The sequence below is a fragment of the Pelodiscus sinensis genome, chromosome 15, assembly GCF_052426305.1.
Source record: "Pelodiscus sinensis isolate ZL-2025 chromosome 15, ASM5242630v1, whole genome shotgun sequence".
Taxonomy (NCBI): domain Eukaryota; kingdom Metazoa; phylum Chordata; order Testudines; family Trionychidae; genus Pelodiscus; species Pelodiscus sinensis.
This window is the reverse complement of record NC_143066.1, coordinates 43,326,416-43,345,435: the sequence shown is the minus strand read 5'-3', so window position 1 is coordinate 43,345,435 and position 19,020 is coordinate 43,326,416. Positions and strand designations below refer to the sequence as shown.

Sequence of the window (19,020 nt, the reverse complement as noted above, 5' to 3'; positions counted from 1 at the left end):
CGCTTTTCCTTATTGGTTCATCAACTATGCTATTACAGCCCTCGTAGCTACCAACTTCTGGGAGCCCATTCACACTGGTGCTTGTAATTTGCTGTGCTCTGGAGAGAGGGTGTTTTTTCACACTCCTGAGCCTTACTTTTGGCTTTCTGAAAACAGTACAGGTTACTAGAAGCAGGACAACAGCTCACAAAAGTAAAATGTGCCAAAGTATTACAGTTCTTTCCAAAGAAAAGGAAAGAAAAGCAGAGATTTATTATTGCAACAGGGAGGAGTGGTGCACACAAAGAGAACAGAGAGAAGAAAGTTTCATACAAAATCCAAGAAGAGAAGAAATACAAGATAACACTTATTCTGGCCATGAGTGCAGGGGACTGGACAAGATAACATATCTAGGTCCCTTCCAGTGCTATAATGAAACTAAAGCAGTGATATGCAAGAGGAAAAGGTAATTTGTTTTAGACAATTATATTGGTATCCCAAAGCACAAGAATTAGTTTATTAAACAGGCAGTAAGAAGCAGCTCAAACAAAAAGCTTCCAGATTAAAGATTTAATAGAATCATAGAATACTAGGACTGGAAGGGACCTCGAGAGGTCATGGAGTCTAGTCCCCTGCCTTCATGGCAGGACCCAGTACTGTCTCGACCATCCCTGATGGAAATTTATCTAACCTACCCTTAAATATCTCCAGAGATAGAGATTCCACAATCTTCATAGGCAATTTACTCCAGTGTTTAACCACCCTGAGAGTAAGGAAGTTTTTCCTAATGTCTAACATAAACCTCTCTTGCTGCAGTTTAGGCCCACTGCTTCTTGTTCTATCCTCAGAGGCCACGAAGAACAATTTTTCTCCCTCCTCCTTGTGACATCCTTTTAGATACCTGAAAGCCGCTATCACGTCCCCTCTTGTTCTTCTCTTTTCCAAACTAAACAAACCCAATTCATTCAGTCTTCCTTCTTTCAGTCTTCCACATGTTCTCTAGACCTTTAATCATTCTTGTTGCTCTTCTCTTGTTCATCTTTCTTGAAATGCAGTGCCCAGAACTGGACACAATACTCCAACTGAGGCCTAATCAATGCAGAGTAGAGCGGAAGAATGACTTCTCACGTCTTGCTCACAACACACCTGTTAATGCATCCTAGAATCATGTCGGCTTTTTTGCAACAGTGTCATACTGTTGACTCATATTTAGCTTGTGGTCCACTATAACCCCTAGACCCATTTCTGCCTTACTCCTTCCTAGACAGTCGCTTCCCATTCAGTATGTGTGAAACTGATTGTTCCTTCCTAAGTGGAGCACTTTGCATTTGTCCTTATTAAACTTCATCCTGTTTACCTCAAACCATTTCTCCAATTTGTCCAGATCATTTGAATTATGACCCTATTCTCCAGAGAATTTGCAACCTCTCCTAACTTGGTATCATCTGCAAACTTAATAAGCGTACTCTCTATGCCGATATCTAAATCGTTGATAAAGATATTGAACAGAACCAGTCCCAAAACAGACCCCTGCGAAACCCCACTTTTTATACCTTTCCAGCAGGACTGTGAATCGTTAATAACTAGTCTCTGAGAATGGTTATCCAGCCAGTTATGCATCCACCTTATAGTAGCCCCATCGAAGTTGTATTTGCCTAGTTTATTGATAAGAATATCATGCAAGGCCGTATCTAATGCCTTACTGAATCTAGGTATGCCATCTCCACCGCTTCTCCCTTATCCACAAGATTCGTTATCCTATCAAAGAAAGCCATCAAATTGGTTTGATGTGATTTGTTCTTTACAAATCCATGCTGGCTGTTCCCTATCACCTTATTATCTTCCAAGTGTTTGCAGATGATTTCCTTAATTACTTGCTCCATTATCTTTCCTGGCACGGAAGTTAAACTGACTGGTCTGTAGTTTCCTGGGTTGTTCTTATTTCCCTTTTTATACATGGGCACTGTATTTGCCCTTTTCCAGACTTCTGGAATCTCTCCTGTCTTCCATGATTTCTCAAAGATGACAGCAAAAGGCTCAGATACCTCCTCCGTCAGCTCGAGTATTCTAGGATGCATTTCATCACGCCCTGGTGACTTGCAGACATCTAACTTTTCTAAGTGATTTTTAACTTGTTCTTTTTTTTATTTTATCTTCTAAACCTGCCCCCTTCTCACTAGCATTCACTATCTTAGGCATTCCTTCATCAGATGTCTTGGTGAAGACCAAAACATGTAAGTCATTAAGCATCTCTGCCATTTCCAAGTTCCCTGTTACTGCTTGTCCCTCCTCACTAATCAATGGGCCTACCCTGTCCTTGGTCTTCCTCTTGCTTCTAATATATTTATAGAACGTCTTCTTGTTTCCCTTTGCCTATATTCATACTTTAATTTGTCCTAGTTTCTATTTTTATAAGACTCTTATTTTTAGATCATGCAAGATCTCCTGGTTAAGCCAAGGTGGTCTTTTGCCATATTTTCTATCTTTACTATGCAGCAGAATATTTTGCTTTTGGGCTCTTAATAATGTCCCTTTGAAAAACTGCCAGCTCGCTTCAGTTGTTTTTCCCTTCAGTCTTGCTTCCCATGGGAACGTACCTACCAGCTCTCAGCTTACCAAAATCTGCCTTCCTGAAATCCCTTGTCTCTAGTTTGCTTTCTCCCTTCTATGATTTCATGATCACTTTCACCCAAGCTGCCTTCCACTTTCAAATTCTCAACCAGTTCCTCCCTCTTTTTTAAAAATCAAATCTAGAACAGCTTCCCCACTAGTAGCTTTTTCAACCTTCTGAAATAAAGAGTTGCCTTCAATGCAGTCCAAGAACTTATTGGATAGCCTGTGCCCCACTGTGTTAGTTTCCCAACATATATCTGGAGAGTTGAAGTCCCCTATCACCACCAAAACCCACGCTTTGGATGATTTTGTTAGTTGTTTAAAAAAAGCCTCATCCACCTTTTCCACCTGAGTAGGTGGCCTGTAGTAGACCTCTAGAATGACATCACCCTTGTTTTTTACCCCTTTTTGCAGGTATTCAGCACCTCAGAAAGTCAGGCCAACAAGTTTAATTTCATTTGTGTAAATATATAACTCTGCATGACAACCAGAGGTTTCCCAACAGTTCCTCCTTAGAACATAACGTAAGAATGGACGTACTGGGTCAGATCAAAGGTCCAGCTAGCCCAGTAGCCTGTCTGCCGACAGCGGCCAGGTGCCCCAGAGGGGGTGGACCGAAGACAATGATCAAGCGATTTTGATGAAATTATCTAGCTTCTCTTTAAACTCTGTTATAGCCCTAGCCTTCACAAGGCTCCAATGCAAAGTAAAAGAAGACTAACAAGACGGCAATGGCCATCTATCTAAATACGTAAGAGTAATCTTAAAGGGTTTGTAACTACTTTCCTCTTGTTACATTAACAGTCTGAATATTAATTTTACCAAGATGAACATTTCAAATTCTACAGTCCAAGTTTATTACTGCAAAGCATTTTCATTCCAGTTTATAGAGGTCCTCATTTTAAACTTCACACTGGTTATACTACCTTGCCATACTCTCTTTAATTTGCAAATCTATCACCTTCAAAATTTTAATATTTTCTCCTTTAGCAACACAAAGAAGATCCAAAGAGATTTGACACCTACTTCAGTACGTCTTGAATAAGAGCATCAAATTAGATTTTGAGGAAGCACACACTCATTCAATAATATTTCACAACATACTTTCCATCTAGTCTTGCTTCTGGGTTTCACAGTATGTTTTGTTTGAATGGATATTTTCCAGAAATACCATAAATGCAACTTGAAAGCTAACAATTAATGCATATTTATACAAAATCAAGTTTCACTAGTGGCTAACAGAGTGAATACATATAGTAATAATACTGCTTCCAAAAGTCTACAGTTGATCTAATTTTCCCTAGAATTAAATATTAGTCACTCACACAGTTTAAGTTAAATTAATAACTAGTCATATGTATTTGGCTCTCTCCTATGCCAGAATGTTTGTAGGGCTAGTTAGCTACTGTGCCCAAACAATATTGTTTGTGACTCTAATCATTTGTTCCGTTCATGAAGGCAAAAACAGGTTTCATGGAAAGGATGTTACCAGAATAAGATACAAGTCCCTTCCTGAGACCAATACTATGTTTCAAAACATTCTCTCGTGTGTTATAAAAGGAATTTATTCAGTGTTATTTATAGACGAACACTGATTAACTCCAGAGCAACAATCAGGAAATGTGCAATAGAAATCTATCATCATATATTCAATAATTAATTAAAGAGTGATGGTGAAAGTTTTCTATCAGATGCAATTTGCAAAAGACACAAAAATCACTCAAAACAGTTAAATCCTCAACGGACTGGGAAGAATTACAATGGCTCTCACAAAACTGAGAGACTGTGAAACAAAATGGCAGATGAAATTCAATGTTGGCAAGTGCAAAGCAATGCACTTTAGAAAACATAATCCCAAGAATACATGAAAAATGAGGAGGGTCAAAATTAGCTGTTGCCACTCAAGACAGACATTGCAGTCATTATGGATAGTTCTGTGAAAACATGTGCTCAATGTTGGGCGATTGTCTAAAAAGCAGCCAGAATATTAGGAACCGAGAAATAAGACTAGGGATGTTAAATATAGTTTAATCAACTACAGGCAGTCCCCAAGTTACGCGGATCCGACTTACGTCAGATCCGCAGTTACGAACAGGGCTTTTCTTGCCCCGGAGGACGGGAGCAGCGGGAAGCCCAGATGCGCCGCAGTCCGCCGCCCCCATCCTCCGGGGCGAGAAAAGCTGCTCCCCGTCTCCCTGGTCTGCAGGGAGACGGGGAGCAAAGGCTTGGAGCACGCCCGCACCGGGACAGCCCGGGTGCGCTTGAGCTGTCCCTCTGCGGGCGTGCTCCGCAGCTTTGCTCCCCCTCTCCCGACCAGCAGACCAGGCAGACGGGGAGCAAAGACGCGGAGCACGCCCGCAGCGGGACAGCCCAGGCACGCCTGGACTGTCCCGCTGCCCGCATGCTCTGCGGCTTTGCTCCGCGTCTCCCAGGTCAGCAGACCAGGGAGACGGAGCAAAGCCGTGGAGGACTTGGGTGGTCCCGCCACCCCTGTCTCCCTGGTCTGCTTGGGGGAGGGGGGAGGAGGGAGTGCAGCTAGTGCCCCCCCCCCCAGCAGACTAGGCTTTTCTTGCCTACCCCTGGGGTAGAGCAGCTGGGGGCTGCCGGGTTGGTCCCGCAGCCGCTCCGGACCAACCCAGCAGCACCCCAGTTGCTCTGCTCCAGGCTTCCTGGAATCAGCCGCTGATCAGTTTCAGCAGCAGCTGCCTTGGGGACTCCTGGGTTTCTTAAGTTGAATCTGTATGTAAGTCAGAACTGGCGTCCAGATTCAGCCGCAGTTGACGCCAGTTCCGACTTACATACAGATTCAACTTAAGAACAAACCTACAGTCCCTATCTTGTACGTAACCCGGGGACTGCCTGTAGTACTAGTCAATGGATTTTCCATAAATTAGTGAATAAGCAGGGGAGCCACAGCAGGGTTAGCGTCTGGTCCCGGCAGCTAACCCCACTGTGGCGCTGCCTTTTAAATGTATTAAGAGCAGGCTCTTAATACATTTAAAAAGCTAAAGCGCAGCGGGGGGGAGGGGGGCGGACCCAATGTGAGCAGGGAACAAGCTGATGCTGCTCACACAGGGTTCCCCCCGCTGCGCACCAGCCCTTTAAATGTATTAAAAGCCCAAGCGCAGTAGGGGGGACGCAGCACAAGCTGGGCCACACTGATTCCCCTCCCACCACTGAGCTTCTGATTTTTAAATGTATTCAGAGCTGGCAGGCTCTTAATACATTTTCAAAGCAAAGTTGCAGCACCCAGGAATCAGCTGATTCCCAGCTCTCTCCTGGCCCCTGCTACTCCCCTGTGGACATGGTGCTGCGGGGAACCAGCTTTTAAGCTGCCCCCCCCCCCCCCCCCCCCGCTGCCTCTGCTAGAGATACACTGATCATATGTCCTGATTTTTCCAGGACTGTCCCAAATTTAAATACTCTGTCCCAGTGCCCCATCATGTAGTGAAATGTCCCAGAAAGCCCCACCAGACATTTCACTACTTGATGGGGACATCGGCTTGCAGCAGCCTCCTCCCCCTCTCCCCCAGCTGGACCCGGGCACCCCGTGAGACTGGGACCGTGGTACTAAAAACAGTGTTGCAGCCTGGCTCCAGTACTGCAAATTGCTTTCCACGTGGAAGGCAGGTGCTGAAGGAACGGGCAGAGGGAAAACTAATGGGAAGGTGGAGGTGAGGAGAGGAAGGGTCCAAGGCAGGAGAAAAAAGGGGAAGGTACCAAGGGGCAGGGTGAAGGATAGACAAATGTCAGGGGGCCAAGAGGAGACAATGAGGAAAAGGGTAGGGTGGGGAGGGGACAGGAGGGAAAGTGTCAGTGGGGGTGGGAGAAGGAAGGGGCCAGGATGAAGCTGGGAAAGGGGAGGGACAATGGGGGCAAGAGGGCGGATGAGGAGAGGGAAGGCATGGGTGCCAGGAGAAGAGGGTTTAATCATAGAAACATAGGGCCGGAAGAGACCTCAGGAGATCGAGTCCAACCCCCTGCCCAAAGCAGGACTAAGCCCAACTAACCCATCCCAGACAGGGCTTTGTCAAGCCAAGACTTAAAAACCTGCTAGGGATGGAGATTCCACCACCTCCCTAGGGAACCCATTCCAGTGCTTCACCTCCCTCCTAGAGAAATAGTTTTTCCTAATATCCAACCTAGACCTCCCCCACTGTAACTTGAGACCATTGCTCCTTGTTCTGCCATCCCTCACTACTGAGAACAGCCTCTCTCCATCCTCTTTGGAACCTCCCTTCAAGAAGTTGAAGGCTGCTATCAAATCCCCCCCTTTTCTCTTCTGCGGACTAAATAAGCCTAAATCTCTCAGCCTCTCCTCATAGGTCAAAACGGAGCTTTTGGGACAGTACATACCGTTACCTTTTTTTCCAGGAGCACTTGCTTTTCTTCGGCAAAGCCCCCAGCCAGCTCTGAGAACACTCGTGCAGCACCGGATGGAAGCCTTCCCAGGACACGCTGCAATTAAAAGGGCTGCAACCACATTTCAGCCCAGACCTCTGAGCTCTCTCCCACCTCTCCCCTCGGCCCGCCCTTTTTTTTAAACTCAAGTTTTTCGGCACCTTTTTTGTTTACAGAAAAAAAAAGCATTGGGTCAAAGGAGGTTGAAAGGAGGGGTGGGCATGAGGAAGGTAGGGGATGGAGCAAGTCACGCGTGAGGGCACGAAGGGTTGAGAGGAGAATTGGGGCAAAGGGTGGTGAGGGGGGGGCACCAGGGAAAAAGAAGGGCAGGGGCAGTGAGGAAAGGGAGAAGCACCATGAAGGTGCACGGGTACAGGAAGGTGCAGTGAAGAAGACAGGCAGACACATGGAGGAGAGAGACAGAGCAGGTAGGTAGAAGGAGGTGTTAGGAGAGGGGATGGGAAGGAGTAGCTACAGATGATCAGAGTGAGGCTAGAGGAGGACAGGACACAGGGGGAAGAGAAGGGCTGGTGCAGGGGAGAGGGGCAGGTCCCCAAAGGGCTGAGGAGAGAAAGAGAGAAGGGCAGGAGCCAGGACAGCGGGGGAGAGGGGGAGCAGATGGCATAAGGGGAGGGGAGGGGAGGAGACATGGCAGCAGAGGGAAAAGGGAGAGGTTTATAAGATATTTAACAACAACTTGAGTACCGCAAAATACAGGACTATGTAGCACTTTAAAGACTAACAAGATGGTTTATTAGAGTACCACAGTGGCACACACCTGAACACATGAATTCAATACTGGTGCATAAGACAAAATTCACTCTGCTCATGGGAAGAAAATCTTAGAGGGAACACTTCCCTCAGCCTCTCCCCCCAAGTTAACTCAATTTGCATTGCATTAATGCAATTGCAAGATAGTTACATGCGGGGTCCTATAGGGGTCAAACCCATCCCTATTAGTAGGAGAATGGTGGGAGGAGTTCTTAGAGGGGTCACACGACATCCTTTACTTCTGGTCATGTGTCCATGTTAACCCCAGTGGTACTACCTCCAGGGGTGGGACTTCTTGTGGCAGGGGACATGGCTAATGTGTCCCTAATTTCGGTTCAGAAAAATATGGTCACCATAGCTAGAGGCAGCAAGAGGGGGAAGCAACTAGTCAAGGAACTAATTGACCACTTGCTTATTGGATAGTCGATTAATCATTTACATCCCTAGATAAAAAAATCCCATTACACAAATCCATGATACATTCACACCCGGATAATTACATATAGTTTTGCTTTCCCCATCTTGAGAAAGGGCAACAAAAGTTATTAGCAGGATGGAACAACTTCCATATGCAGAAAGATTAAAAAGACTGGGACTGTTCATACTAGAAAAGCGATGACAGAGGGGATACGAAACAGGTCTAGAAAAATCCGTGAATGGTGTGGAGAAAATGAAGAAGAAAGTTGTATCTACCCAGACACATGACACAAGCCAGAGATCATACAACAAAATTAACTTAAAGCATAAGGAACTACTTCATACAATGCCCAGTGTATCTTGTATAATGAATAGCAGAATTTTAAAAAAGGAATTAGACAAGTTCATAGAGGGCATGTCCATCAATTACTATTAGCCAAGCATGCCAGAAGAACAATCCTATGCTCTGGGAGTCCATAAAGCTGACTGCTAGAAGCTGGAATTGGACAACAGAAGATGGATCACTCAAATTGACCTGCTCAGTTCTCTCCCTCTGAAGTATCCGACAGGCCATTTTTTGAAAGCAGGATATTGGTCTAGTGGGACCATAGTTCTGACCCAGTGTGGCCATTTTTAAAATCTTAAATTTTAATTATTCAGTCAGCCTCTCTCTCTCTCCAACCACTGAATATCTTGTAGACTCGTTACCAGGAGATAAAGTAAGTAGCCAATGGTCCACACTAACATCATCACTACACAAATTGAGAAAACTAGTTGTGTTTATAACCTAGTCAAACATCCTTAGTTACCAGCTGCAAAAGAGAGGTCTAACTTTAGAAAACATTAAGGGCCAAATTTTCCTCCCTGATACACAAATACGGCTCCCGTGAAGTTCACTGATTAAGACCTGGGCTACACTAGAAAATTAGGCTGGTTTAACTACCATCAGGGTTGTGAAAAATTCCACATCCCAGGAGTAGCAAACACAAGCTGAACTAAGTCTCATATAGACAGAATTAGGTCAATGGAAGAACTCTTCCACTGATCTAGCTACTGCCACTCAGGGCGATGGTTTACGTTAGAGATGTAAGCGACTAGTCAACGACCTGTAAGCATATGCTTATTAGACAGCTGAATAGTGACTCAACTAGTCATTTTCCCTTCTCCTTCCCCTCCTCCCCCTCCCCCAGACTGCCTCTAGCAGAGAGAAGCAGGGGTGGCGGGAGCAGGAACAGTGCTGCGGGGAACTGGCTTAAAAGCTGGTTCCCCCCAGCACCGTCTCTGAATGGAAGGGGCACAGGGACACAGGGGAACTGGCAGCGCTTCCGCTTTAGTGAGAGTGGGGCTCTTGCTATATTTCAGAAGCAGAAGGATCGCGGGGAGCACGAATGTTGGAAAAATCTCTTCCTACAGAAGAATTGGCGGGGGGGGGGGGGGGGGGACACACAGCAGTATAAGGCTCAAGCAGTCCCCCGTGGTCTCCACGCACTTTGCTTTACATTTCAAAAGCAGAGAGCACGGGGCCAGCGGGGGACTGCTTAAGTCTCCCACTGGCTCAGTGCTCCCTACAGCACTTCCATCTTTGAAATCTAGCAAGAACTGGAGGGGCTTTTGCTACATTTCGAAGGCTGAGACGCCCTTATTGACTAATCAAATAGTCAATACAAATTCCACTGACTAGTCATTTAGTTGATTAATCTAGAAATAACATCTCTAATTCACATATGCTGAAAGGAGAACCCTTTCTGTCAGCATAGGCTGCAGCTATACTGAAGCATTACAGCAGTGCAGCTGTGCCCGTTGCATTTTAAAAGTAGACTAGCCCTATACTGCACGTGTATATTGGAGGAAAGAGTTTAGCTTTTCAGACTATAAGATGTCTCCAAACAAGGTTCTCAACAAAACATACTTAACCTTGAGCTATTATCTTTGGCTTAAGATAAAGTCTTGTCGATGTCTGTAGCCTAGCTGCTTGTTCCAGCACCAGTACATTGGCAGGCTATGTCTACACTGCAGGCTTCTTGTGCGAGAACTGTTTTGCAGAAGCGTTCTTGTGCAAAAGGTCTTCCACAAGAATGCGTCCACACTGCCATGAGCTTTTGCCATTTTAGGCATACGGGTTTCGTGCGCAAGACATTCATGTTGCCTAACTACACTGCCTTCTTGTGGAAGAGCTCTTGCACAAGAGGGCTTATTCCTCGTGGGGTGAGGAATAACTCTTCCAGAAGAAGCCCTGTTTTCCAATGCTGTACTGTAAATTTACTTGCACAAGAACACGCGTGCAGCGTAGACGCTCTGCAAGTTTTTGTACAAGAACAGCCATTCTTGCGCAAAAAGCCTGCAGTGTAGACATAACCTCAATGAAATAGCAAGTGTATAATTTGAAATCTGAAGAGACTTTTCTGCAGTTTCTTTTTAATGGAAGAGACATTTGAACCATCAGCTTAACACAGTGGTCTCCAACCTTTTTACACCAAAGATCACTTTTTAAATGACAGAACAAGCCAAGATCTACCATCCCACCCCTTCCTTGAAGCCCTGCCCTCTCTATTCTCCTCCTCTCCATCACTTGCTATCCCCAACCCTTATACTGCTGTTCCCCCCCCCCCCAATTCTTCTGTAGGAAGAGGTTTTTCCAACATTTGGCCTGTCTAGACTGGACCAAATGTCAGAAAAAAACCTTCTTTTGAAAGCCCCCTTGTTCCTCGTGGAAAGAGAAATATAGGGGTTGCCAAAAGAGCATGTTTGCTCTTCCGCTAAAAAAAGTGGAAGAACAAACGCATCCCTGGACACACAAGAGTTTTTCTGGGATAATTCTGGAATCCCAGAAAAACTCCTGCAGTCTAGCTGTACCCTCACTGGGTTGAGACAGGATGTGTGGGCTCTGGGGTGGGAATGAGGGGTTTGGGTGTGGGAAGGGGTGAGAGGTGCAAGCTCTGGGAGGGAATTTGGATGCAGGAGTAGGTGGAGGAGGGGATGCTGGCTCAGGAAGATGGCTCCAGGCTGGGGAGTGTTGGGATACTGAGCAACCCACAGGCTTGTGGATGTGAGGGTGCAGGAGTTTGGGTTGGGGGATGGGAGGGGCTCAGAGCAGGAAGGTTAGGAATATAATGGGCTCAGGACACAGATCTGTGGTACGTGGATGGTGCAGGAGCGTTGTAGGAAAAGACTGAGGATGTGGAGGTACAGGAGTTTGGCAATGTGAGAGGCTCAGGACAGGGGGTTCCAGTGTATGATAGGCTCAAATCTAGGAGCGGGAGAGGGGAGGAGTGCAGGATTGTTATCATGCTGCGGTCAGATGGGAGTTTGTTGGCCAGGCTTCATTTTTAAATAAAATATGTCAAACAAAAAGTTTCAGCATTGTTTTTATTTATGAGAACCTGTTTTGATTCAGGGGTCACTGAAAAGTCAGTTGAGGCCACACAAGTGAGATGCAAAAAACACCCCACACCAAACAAACTCCTCCAAAGCCTCACTAATGTGGCTCCAACTGTGCTGGTGGGAGCAGGGGACATGGGACTTGGGAAGTGTGCTAATGGGTGCTAGGGCAGAGGACAGGGTGCCAGCAGGAGCAGAGTGCCAGTGGGAACAGGGGCAGGGTGTTGGCTGGGGCAGGGAATTCTCAGCACATGCCTCCCTCCTTCCCCGCCCCAGAGGAGGGAAGCTCCAGCAAGAGCCTCCTCCCGGGACTCCTCCCCCTTCCCCTGCAAAGGAAGAAAGCCCCGGCACACGCTTCCCCCCCGGGGACTCCTCCGCCCTCCCCGGTGCACGCTTCCTCCGGGACTCCTACTTCCTCCCCCGCAGAGGAAGGGAGCCCCGGTGCGTGCCTCCCTCTCTCCCCCCCCCCCAGAAGGGAAGCCCTAGTGCTTGCTTCTCCCTGGGACTCCTCCCCTCTCCCCGGCAGAGGAGAGGAGTCCCAGCGTGCACTTCACCCCGGGACTCCAACCTCCTCCCTGGCACGTGTTTCCTCCTGGGACTCCTACCTCCTCCCCTGCAGAGGAAGGGAGCCCTGGTGTGCACCTCCCCTCCCCAGGACAGAAGCCCTAACGCACACTTCCCCGGGGACTCCTCCCTCGCAGAGGAGGGGAGTCCCGGTGCACACCTGCCCTCCCTTCTCTCCTCCCTTCCCCCCCCCCTCCTGGCCCCAAAGCCTCAGCACGTGCCTTCCTCCAGGACTCCTACCTCCTCTCAGCGCACCACAGACCTGAAGGAGGTGAGCAGGAAGCACACTTCCGGAAACCCCGGAAGTGGCGCACAGCTGCCGGACTTCCCTCTACCCCACTGAGGGAGGTAGGTAGTGGGGCTTCTTGGGGGTGAGGGAAATTGGGGGGGGGGCCCCGAATGCCTCGCCATCGACTGGTCAAGCCCTCCTGATCGACCAGTCGATCACGATCGATGGGTTGGTGACCACGGGCTTAACATATTAATCAGGATAAACTCAGACTACTTTCAAAAGTTTACCACACAATATTATGTCTACATTAGCGTCTAAGTATTTCTACCTCAAGATTAAGTTTCACTAAGTTTTGAGAAGCGCCCTAAAATCCCACTTACATCAAAATCAAATGTATTAGGTTGAATAAGTATATCTACCTACTCCCCACACTCCCTGAGAGAAATGGAAATAAGGATCTCATAGAAGCATGCAGAATTAAATTAATATTTATAAAGCTCTAAATGCCAAGTATTATTTCACATAAATCAGTTTCCTTTCACATTACTATAATTTCAGATCAGTATTATATGGAAAAAATAAATCACAGCCCTGAAATATTGCTTGGTGAGGATAGAATCCTGTACTTTCTACAGTTTAGTAACATTTTCAAAAGCACGTAAGTGACTTACATGTGCAAGTCCCATTTGTAAGCAAGACATGAACATTTCAGAGCCAAAGTTCCACTGAAAGTTGATGAGATTTAAGCTCTTAAGCCTCTTCTGAAAAATGCAATATGCATGCTTTGAAAATTAATAATATACACAAATATATCAAGTGAGGCTATTTATTAGCTGACTTAATTATTTCACAAGAAAGCACAGTCCCTTATGCTCTGAATTTACTTTTAAGCTATAGAATTCATTTCCATCAGTACACATTACTTTTAGCTCCAGAATAATCAAAACTGAAGACCTGAAAAATGGATTTCATAGCACGTAGTAAGTTTTCTACCTTAAAACCCATTAAAAGTTAACCAAAAAACATTACATCTTTCATTCTCAAGAGAAAAACACTATACATGGCTCTATGAATACTCTTGTGCTACTATAAATATCTAAATAGAAAAATGAATTCCTTATTTACAGGTAAATGTACATAGTCTACATAATTTCCAAGTGACTAGCTAGAAATGTGCAGAAATAAAGAACAATTTTCTGCAAAAATTAACTCAGTCAAGACAAAAATTTGCCAAATGTGATTTTAGACAAGTGAGGGTCTAAGTTATGTTTCTCGTTAAAGGTGCAGAGAAAATACTGAAGTACAACATTTGTTGCATAAAAATCAAAGAATCAAAGAACTGTTGTTTAGTGATTGAGCTGTGACTCAACTTTTTAGATCTGAGTTTTATTCCCAGGTATGCCACAACACAGATGACCTTGGCAACTTACTTACAACTGACTCAACACAACTTTGGCATACAATGATGGGGTAAAGCATTCATAAAATATATGCCTAAGAGAATGTTTCCATGTTGACTCTTTAAAATTCCAATAGCAGATTTAAATATTCCTCAACATTGTTCACAGCTTACGTACCCTAACCACCACCCCACGTGACGAGGAATCCTATGGCACCTTACAGACTAAGAGATTTATTGGAGCATAAGCTTTTGTGGGCAAAGACCCACTTCTTCAGATGCATCTCACATCATGGAAAACAGCTAAAGGAAAACAGCTAAATGTTTTGATACTTAATTGATTTTCAATATTTACTTCATATATTGCTTTCCTCTTGGACAAGCATTTGTAAACAAAGAAAGTAAAATTGAAGATTTAAAATAAATTCAGTTTAAGTAATTTAAACTATAGGCAATAAAGGTTACAAATTTATAATGCAATTAAAATTGACTATTTCATTTTCATCTCTGCCTCTTTATTCTTCTGAAAATCTGAGTTACGAAAGAATGTAAAATTAACTGTAAAACACATTGAAATCCTCAGACAGAAAGTGCCAAAAAAGTATAAGGTATTATTTGCATCATAGGAAATTGTCGCAAGCAAATAGAGATCTAATTTTCCTTATTCTCTGGCATCTTCTCATTTTGATCTTAGCAACTTCCCTATGAAATACTCGAAGTTCAGAGTGCAAAAGTTTAAAAAAAAAATGAATAGGAAACATGCCATTTTCTACCTCAGGTTATTTAAAAATCTATTAAATCAAATGCGTGTTTGTGGCAGGCCTTTGGCAGCTACTATGATTTCTGGTGACTAACTGCTACATGGAATACCCCATGTTTCAATTACCTTAAAGATAAAAAAACAAAGTATTTAAAGCTTGCCCTCTCTTTTACACCCACTGACTGCAATTATGACAGAGCTACAGGACTATCCAAGAGCCACTTATTAACGCAGATCCCCCCCCCTTATGACTGTGCAGTAGGAGAACAAGGCAGGCGACTGTCTAACCTCCAGTGAATGTCCCTCCATGAAAGGACCTACAAGCATTTATCACTCAGATTGCATCACTGTTGGTGTTCGACACAGAAGATTAACAGATTGAGCATTCTGATATACACTAAGGCACCAAGAGTCCCTCCAGCATCTCCTAATCTGACCTCCTTCCTGCTTTTTCACTCAACACTCCTAAAAATAAATCTAAGGGGTGTCACTCATTTCTCCTCTGCTTCATCTGCTTTCCCGAGTAATCTGTTCCATGTGTGTTTTCTTTACACTAGCAGTTTTACCTAAAATAACTGATTTTCCAGTTACAGTTACTAGCTTTTGAGTTTCTCACAATTCCATCTCACACTTTGCAAGTCTGGAGTCTTCTCTTTTCCCATGGGAAATAAATTCTGCTGAGTCTGATTTTTCTCTAAGCATGGTAAGGTTACTAGTGAAAGCAACTGAACTGTCTGTCATGAAGACTGCATAGGCCTTCAAAGGCCACTTAAAAACTTAAGAAAGGTCAGCCTACACATTCCATTCAGTTCTTTGCCACAGAGCACCAATCACTGCAATTATTTTTTGTTATGCTGATATTTGTCCACTAGGAATGGAATTGAGATATCCAAACATGTTTCAAGATAGATATATAAAACAACACCCACAGGTAAGACCTGTCACTTACTACTTTGGTTGAATATAAACCCTAGGTCTGAAAGATGAATTGCTCAACATAGCCCATTACCCATTTCCCTGGCTACTCAGCTTATCTGGTGCCAATAGCTTGTTTGTCTCCCTGTGAGGCAATGTATTCAAAGCAGCATCTTTCCTGTGGCACAGTGATTAGACTTGCATACGATACTCTAAATGAGGGTTCATAGGAGCAGTTACAGGCAAAACAAAAGGGTGATCATCTTAGTTACCTTTAACAATTCTTACTTAGCCCACAGCACAATAGTAGTATTAAAGTGCTTAACACAGCAAGCCTTATACAACTACACATCCCTTTTAAGAAGCTAAGGATTCCGTCTGTGCTAAAACACATGGATGAATAATTTGTCCAAAGAGTGAAAAGCTTCTGCTTCTAGGAAGAGCGGACCCAGCCGAAAGAGGGGACCCAGCCAGGACAAGGCTGGGCGATAAAAGCAGGAGAGCAGAAAAGGGGGTGTCTGGCGTTGCCTACATAAAGCCGCCACGAGGGTTACCCGGTGACGAGCCTGCCACAAGCCGAGTGCCTCGCAGCCCAGCCTTCGGGCCGCGCTGACAACCGCCGCCAGCGCCGCGCTCCCTGCCCCGGGGCCCAACAGGGCCAGTCGCCGAGGCTGCCCACAGGCCGCGGGGAGCAGCCGCCGGGCACCACGGGGCACAGGCCGAGGCGGGGCCAGGTACGCGGCGCTCGGGCCCGGCTGCAGCCCCGCTCCCGCCTCCCCGCGCCGGACGAGGCCGCCGGGCCTAGCGAAGGCGGCTCGGGAGCAAGGGCCGGAGCCCGAACGCCCCCAGGGCCCGCTCCCGGGCCCGCCGCCCTCCGGCCCGCGCCCGGCCAGGCCTCACCGTGAGCGGCCGCAGCACCCGCGCGTGTCCCGGATTGAGGCGGCAGCGAGTGACCCGGATGTTCCCGACTCGGCTCCCCCCTTTGTCTCTGGTCCGGACTTTCCCTCCCTCCTTGGTCGGTGCGGAGCGCAGCAGCGTGGTATGTCCCTCAGTCCGACCCGTCTGTCCCTCTGCGCCGGCGCAGTATGACCCTCAAGCCGACCCGTCGAGGACAAAGGGCCTTTAGGTGGCCTGTACGGAGCCCGAGCGGCCCATGAGGGAGGCTTGCTGTGGCCTCCCTCCCGTCTCCCTCCATCCCTTTGTGCCTCGCCTCCCAGCTGCTCCTGCCGGGCCCACTCCCGCTCCCACGAGCCCCTGGGTGGATCGTTCCTACAGGCACTGAGTTAGTTACCTGCGCCTTTCCGCGGCAAAGACTGCGGCGGACTGGAAAGCGCGCGGGGCCTTCGGCAGCACCACGAAGGGGCGGGGCTCGGCGGGATAGGTCCCCTTGCCTGGCTCCCACGAGTGTCGTGTGCAGAGGCCGGTGGCGCCTGGATTCCTGTGACGTCACAAGGGGTGTTTGCTCTGCCCAGCGACTGGCGGGGGGTCCCCAGAACGTCTCGTGCGGGTCCACCCCGCCGCGTGTTCCCCACGTGGGCCGACCGGTGTGGGCTGGGTCTATTCCATAGTCCACGCTCACAGTCACAATCATTCCCCCTCCCCCCTCTGCTCACAATCACTCCCCCTGCTCACAATCACTCCCCCTCCCCCCTCTGCTCACAATCACTCCCCCTGCTGATAATCACCCCTGCTTACAGTCATTTCCCCTACTTACTCCCCTCTGCTCACAATCACTCCCTGCTTACACGCCCACCTCTGCTCACAATCACTCATGTTCACACACCCACCTCCCCCTCTGCTCACAATCAGTCCCCACTCACACGCCCATCTCTGCTCACAATCACTCATGTTCACACACCCACCTCCCCCTCTGCTCACAATCAGTCCCCGCTCACACGCCCACCTCCCCCCTCTGAGCTGTCTACACTGGCCCTTTTGTGCAAAAGCTTTGCGCAAAAGGAACTTTTGCCTAAACGGGAGCAGAATAGTATTTCCGCAAGAAGCACTGATTTCTTACAGTAGGAAGTCAGTGCTTTTGTGGAAATTCAAGCGGCCAGTGTAGACAGCTGGCAAGTTTTTCCGGAAAAGCAGCTGATTTTTCAGAAAAACTGGCCAGTCTAGACACAGCCCTCTAGAGATGGAGACTCCACTACTTCCCTAAATAACCCATTCCAGTGCTTCACTACAAAAGAGTGGCTGTTTCATGAGTGGGAGACTAGCAGGTTGAATGAAGAGGTGAGGGAGGGGAGATAGACAGCTAAAGGGCTTGACATGATGTCAATACTGAAGCTGAAGTAAGAAAGGATTAGTCTGTTGAAAAACGGAAAGGAAAGTGGATGGGAAAGAGCTAGGTGAGGGCAGGATGTCGATGGGAGGCATCACATGCAGTGTTGCTCGTTAAGGATAAAGAGGGAAAAGCAGGAGGAGAGAAGATGGAATCAGCAGGAATAGAAGACTAGAAGTGCAGTACTGTACCTACATCAGAGTCTGATTGGGAGAAGGGGAGTGAGTGAGCAAGAGAGGATTCCTTAGGGCAGTTGCAGAGGCTTCAGGTCTGAGTAGCAGATGATGATGCTGTGAGGGCAGAGACAGTGTCCAGCATGACCCTGAAGCATAGAAAAGTCAGTCGGGAGCAGGGGACACAGTACTGGGGAGGGGTGCTAGTGGGTTCTGGGGCAGGGAACAGGGTGCCACGTTCGTCTGGCCTGGGGCCAAAACACACTCCCCCCCCCTTTCCCCATGATGCAGGGAAACCCTGCGCACGCCTGCCCCGGGGACAACTCACACCTCCTGCGCCGGTGCAGGGAAATCACCGTGCTCCTCTTCCGGACCCAGGGCCCCTCCCACAGCGCGCCTGGCAAACCAGCCAGCGCACTTCCGGAAGTGGCACTAAGCTGCGGGACTTCCATCCACCCGCGGGAAGCCGGCACTACCTCCATTTTCGCTGGAGGTGAGTACTGGGGCTTCTCGGGGGGTGGGTGGAAAATGGGGGTGAGGCCCGGTTGCCTCACGATTGACTGGTTCAGGCCTTGCGATTGACCAATTGATGTGATCAACCTGTTGGTGACCACGGCATTAGGAGGAGCATTTCCAGCATATCTAGAGAAGTGATTATTCCCCTTTATTTGGCATTGGTGAGGCCACATCCGGAGTATTGTGTCCAGTTCTGCCCCCCCCTCCCAACCTCACTATAGAAAGGATGTGGATGTACCAGAGAGGATCCTGTGGAGGCGGCTGGAACACATGGTCTACAAGGAGAGGCTGAGGGATTTGGGCTTATTTAGTCTGCAGAAGAGAAGAGTGAAGGGGGATTTGATAGTAATAGTGGGGTAGCCATGTTAGTCTGATCTTGCTAAAACAAAAGGAAAAACTATGTAGCACTTTAAAGACTAACAAGATGGTTTAATAGGTGATGAGCTTTCATGGGCCAGACCCACTTCCTCACATCATATTCTGGAAGAGAATTGGCATTGATAGCATAAGAACATAAGAACGGCCGTACTGGGTCAGACCAAAGGTCCATCTAGCCCAGTATCCTGCCTGCCAACAGTGGCCAGCACCAGGTACCCCAGAGAGGGTGGACCGAAGACA

General features: G+C 47.2%; 1 protein-coding gene across 2 annotated transcripts in view; it reads right to left on the bottom strand.

The window, feature by feature from the left end:
• The window catches only part of UBE2I (ubiquitin conjugating enzyme E2 I), a 75,879-nt gene extending 59,032 nt beyond the window's left edge, over positions 1-16,847 (bottom strand). Inside the window, exon 1 of one of the 2 annotated variants that reach the window (XM_075899981.2) lies at positions 16,721-16,847. The gene's annotated coding sequence lies outside the window, so the exon portion shown is untranslated. Of the gene's footprint in view, positions 1-16,329; positions 16,512-16,720 lie in introns of those variants that run through there. The other variant, XM_075899980.2, reaches the window with a different exon arrangement.
• Positions 16,848-19,020: the final 2,173 nt, after the last annotated feature.